The sequence below is a fragment of the Suricata suricatta genome, chromosome 13 (genome assembly GCF_006229205.1).
Source record: "Suricata suricatta isolate VVHF042 chromosome 13, meerkat_22Aug2017_6uvM2_HiC, whole genome shotgun sequence".
Taxonomy (NCBI): domain Eukaryota; kingdom Metazoa; phylum Chordata; class Mammalia; order Carnivora; family Herpestidae; genus Suricata; species Suricata suricatta.
In genome coordinates, this window is record NC_043712.1 from 35,014,186 (window position 1) to 35,019,158 (window position 4,973).

Here is a 4,973-nt window from a genome sequence, read left to right on the forward strand (position 1 = left end):
GCAGCGGAGGGCAGTGCGCCGGCGCGCGGCACGCCGTGTTCGTGAGCACGGAGGCGGGGTGCCGCGGGCGGGACGGTGCCGCGGCCCCGGCAGTTAGGGCCCCGGGGCCGAGAGGATGGAGCCCCCGAGGCGTTAGCCGACTCTTGTCAGCTCTGAGCGGGCAGCTGTTTCCTGGCGCGGTCCGTGTGATGGTGCCGGGAGGAAGGAAGCGCCGTGACAGCGCCTCGGTCGGATCCCGGGTTCCGGGGGGTGAGGAGGCCCGGGGACGGCGGAGCTGGCGAGCTGGCCGCTGGCTGGGCGAGCGGTCACAATAGGAGGCGGCGACCCAACTCGGAGCCGCGGGAGCAGCCCCGCCGGGCGGAGCCTCCCCTCGCAGGTACTTGCCTCCCGGCTGTTGGTTGCCGCGTGAGGGCGGCCCGGGCTCGAGCCGCTGGCCGCGGGAGCCTGCGGGGCCGCTCCCCGAAGCCTGGAGGAGGTGTGGTTGCCCGGTGCTAGGCGGGCGCGGCCGGGCCGCCCGGCGCTCTTTGTTCCCGTGGCGACGGCCAGAAGGTGTGGGAGCAGCGCCCTGCCGCCGGCTGGCAGATGGCCTCGCTCTCTCGCTCCCTCCCGTTTTGCCGAGGCGCAGGTGAAGTGATGTCACCCAGGAGAACGCGGAACCCGTTCCGAAGGGTCCTTTCGCGTCCTTCTGCCACTGCGGGTTTCTGGACAGGCTGTGTTTTGTTCTCAGGAGATGCAAGTTCTTCCTTTCAGGGCTCAAGAATGAGAGAGGTTGGTTTTGAACCAGAAATTTCCCAAATTATCGAGGGCCAAGGAGAATAAAGTTTTTGTTACCGTGTGTAGGACTTGTAAGAGACATAGCCCTTTCTTTGTGCCACAAAAGTTGGGTATGCTAGTTCTTCCACCATAGAAATGAACACTTAAGTAAGTGTATGTCATTGCTGGCGCCATATGAATTGCCTTCTCTTACGTGGCACACTTTGAAAATTTAAGTGTATGCAACTCATACACAGTCGGTTTGTTACTTTACAATTGCAAGCCTTTGGGGATCCTGTTTGGCCTTGATTACAGGTACTATTGTTAATACTTCAATTCCTTTAAACAGGAAGCAGCCCTGGTAACTTGGCGGAAATTTTAAAAAATCCATTCTCAGTCTTTTTATAATCAAAACTTAATAAAAATCTAAAGACAGTTGGGATCGAAGTAAGATTGTTTCTGTCTTCGAAGAACATGGTCCATACGAATAAATGGGACTTCTATAGAAGTAACAATGCTGAATTATATGTATATATAAAGTGAAGTTGGGACATGCTTGCAATTCCAATATGAAATTACTAGCTGGAGTTGTAAGTGAGAATTGTCTCTCTTCACCTACTCTCCTTTCTCCGCTTCTTGCTAGTTTGTAAACTTATTGGCATATTATGTTTCACTTTTTGAAAGCATACTAAACCTTAAATCAGTTCATTACAGGAGTTCAGTTTTAAGCTGATTTCTATAATTTTCGGTATGACTTATCTCTAAGAGGTTTGGTAGACTTTAGAGGCTATAGTTAAATAAGTTTTGCCACAAACTGGCCATGTGGGCCCCAGGGCCTCATCCTTAAAATATGAAAGTTGGATTTAAATGGTGGCTGTGGTTCCTCCACCTTTGATATCCTCTGTGATTCTAGAAGGTAGTTTCTGTTCCTGTACTTGTTGAGGTTTATATATTAATCCTGTGTTTGTAGCTGAACTAAGGTTGCAAGTATTCATCTGAGTAAATGTTAAGAATTTTCTGTACTAGAGCAACCTGGCTTTTGAGGAAGGTGGTCGAAAAATGGCATAGTTAGGCATAACTGAATCTGTTAGCATCATAATGTGGAGTGTAGGTGTGTGGTCTCTCTGCCAGCAGCTTTGGATGAACCTTTTAGTTACATCACCAGATTCTATATTTCTCCTTTTTACTTTCTATTTCAAGGTTGTGGGTGGGAAGTATGGGTGAGAAGTCCTGAAATAAAAATCTCAAATGATTGATCTGTATGAAAAGGTTATTGGTCAAAATTAACTTTGTCTTCTACTTCCAGTCTGTTTCATCCATTTCTCTGTGTTTGTGCTGTCCCAGTTCTGTTTAGGCCACCTTCAGTTTATAATTCACTTTGCTGGTTTGTGTGTAGTATCTGGGTCTATTTAATAGTTTTGGTTATTTTCTTTTTAACTACAAATATCAGACCTGGTATCTCTTTTACTTTGGTTAACTCATAGCTTGCTTTATTTTTCTCTGGAGAGAGCATACAGATTGTAAAACACATTGGGATGTAGTTTTGGTCTAGTTCATTCATTCAGCAAGTGTTAAATTCTTGAAGTGACTGCCTTTCTAGAGGAGATCAAGCAAATTAACTCTATACAGTAAATTAACAAGTGACAATTTGAGCAAAAAGAGGAAGAGGGACCATCTACATGGTCTCATTTTTCTCCACATCCCATATCTTTTCATGTTGCTTTTTTAAGGATTTCAGCACCTTCTCACTCTAGGATAGAGGGGCGGGCCCTATTCATTTAGTTCCTCTTGAATTGCCCCTCACTAGACTGCGTTTTTGAAGGCAAGAATAATTTTTCCCCATGTATTCACAGTATCTAGCACATAGTAGGCCTGCTGTAGATACTTGAATTAATTATGGGTTTTATTTAATAAGAATTATAATGAATGAATTCACACTTTATATTTTCAAATAGTTATGTATTTACATATATAATTTTTTGGTATTGATTTGAACTGGTCATGGTCTAGATACTTTCCAAATCTGTGTAATTCTTAGAAATGTTGAAGAGGCACTTTAGACGGTGTACTAAGGTTTCCAGCCTAAATAAAATTATTTTAGATCTTCTCCCTTGCTAGGAGAATAATCCTTGGGCAGGCAAATCTGGATGTGGAAGGAAAAGAAAAGAACTTTTTTTTTTTAAGTTTATTTATTTATATAGAGAGAGCGCACATGTATGTGAGTGGGGAAGGGAAGAGAGAGAGGGAGAGAATATCCCAAGCAGGTTCTGCACTATCATCCCGGAGCCCGATGCAGGGCTTGAACTCATGAACTGTGAGATCATGACCTGAACCGAAACCAAGAGTCAGATGCTTAACTGACCTAGACACCAGATACCCGAGAGAAGAACTTTTATTAAAATAATGTGTAACTAAAAAAAATGTAACTTTTATTTTCCCTAACCTTTATGTCCATCTTCTCAAAAGATGTGGTGCTTAGAGACACCCACCCTCTTCCGAGTAATTTATGAGACTGTGGGGGTAGGGAAAGAATGGTGGAGCCTTTCAGCTATTTTCACTAAACCTGGTTCTGTTGTGCTCCCAGAAGACAACCCAGTTTGTTGTTTGCCTTAACTCAAGAATAAAAATAATAGTTTTATTTATTAAAAAAATTTTTTTAAAATGTTTTATTTATTTTTGATACAGAGAGAGACAGAGCATGAGAGGGGGAGGGTCAGAGAGAGAGAGAGAGGGAGATACAGGATCTGAAGCAGACTCCAGGCTCTGAGCTAGCTGTCAGCACAGAGCCTGATGCGGGGCTCCAACCCAGGAACGTGAGATCTGACCTGAGCCGAAGCCGGAGGCTTAACCGACTGAGCCACCCAGGCGCCCCCAAAACAATAGTTTTAAACAATGATTGCCCCAGGGGTACCTGGGTGGCTCAGTTAGTTAAGCGTCCAACTCTATTTCCGCTCAAGTCCTGATCTCACGGCCATGAGATTGAGCCCAGTGTCATACTTTGCACTGACACACAGTGTGGAGCCTGCTTGGGATTTTTTTCTCCCTCCCTCTCTGCAGCTCCCCTGCTCATGCTCGCTCGCCCGCTGGCTCGCCCGCTGGCTCGCTCGCGCGCGCGCGCGCTCTCTCTCTCTCTCTCTTTCAGTGCTAAACAGCAGCAATCCTCCATCAGTAAATAGTACCAGTCCTTGAATGGTTTAAGCTTGTGTAATAGACTAGGAAACATACAGACCATTATTTTATTTAGCAAATACTTGTTAAATATTTAGGTTACTTCTAGTTTCCTTTAAAATTGTTGCTGTACTGTGATGAACACATGTGCATGTGGATTTTCCCATATTTTGGGGGTATTCCCATATTTTAGATTATAATCTGGGAATTTATCAGATGAAAGATTACTGATACAAACTGTTCAAATAATTGATAAAAATCTACCTGATTACTTTCCAGGAGATTAACATTTGCCATCATGGAAGCAGTGAGAATATATGGATTTTTAGATAATTTGGATTTGACCTTTTCATTTTTTAGTACCCAGTCTTGCACTTAGAGGAAAGAGTAAAAGAGTTGGTGGGGTCAACAATAAGCACTTGACTTTTTATTGTTTGATTTGGTTTATTTTTTTCCCCCTTCTATTAGGCTGTGATTTGAGCGCTTTTGACCAGTTGGGGTATGTTACTAACAAGTAACAGTGAACAATTTTTTTTTCCTGGAGAGTGATATGGCTGTTTTGCAGAAGACTATTTGGGCCATTAAACAGTTTCTATTTTGAATAAAGTAGATTATTTTAATGCTGGCCTAGAAGTCATGTACCTGCATATCTTCTACCACATCTTTTTTTTTTTTTAATAGTTTATTGTCAAATTGGTTTCCATATAACACTCAGTGCTCTTCCCCACAAGTGCCCTCTTCCATCACCACCACCTCTTTCCCCCCCTTCTCCTCCCCCTTCAACCCTCAGTTCCTTTTCAGTATTCAATAGTCTCTCAGGTTTTGCATCCCCCTCTCTTCCCAACTCTCTCTCCCTCTTCCCCTCCCCCTGGTCCTCCATTAGGTTTCTCCTGTTCTCCTCTTAGACCTATGAATGCAAACATATGGTGTCTATCCTTCTCTGCCTGACTTATTTCGCTTAGCATGACACCCTCGAGGTCCATCCACTTTCCTACAAGTGGCCAGATTTCATTCTTTCTCATTGCCATGTAGTACTCCATTGTGTATATATA

At 44.0% G+C, this 4,973-nt stretch overlaps 1 protein-coding gene across 6 annotated transcripts in view; it reads left to right on the forward strand.

The window, feature by feature from the left end:
• RNF38 (ring finger protein 38) overlaps positions 1–4,973 on the forward strand; it is a 118,536-nt gene that overhangs the window by 76,106 nt on the left and 37,457 nt on the right. Inside the window, exon 1 of one of the 6 annotated variants that reach the window (XM_029919754.1) lies at positions 286–376. The exons of 4 other annotated variants lie outside the window; for them this stretch is intronic. The gene's annotated coding sequence lies outside the window, so the exon portion shown is untranslated. Of the gene's footprint in view, positions 1–285; positions 377–4,973 lie in introns of those variants that run through there. One more of the 6 variants, XM_029919752.1, reaches the window with a different exon arrangement.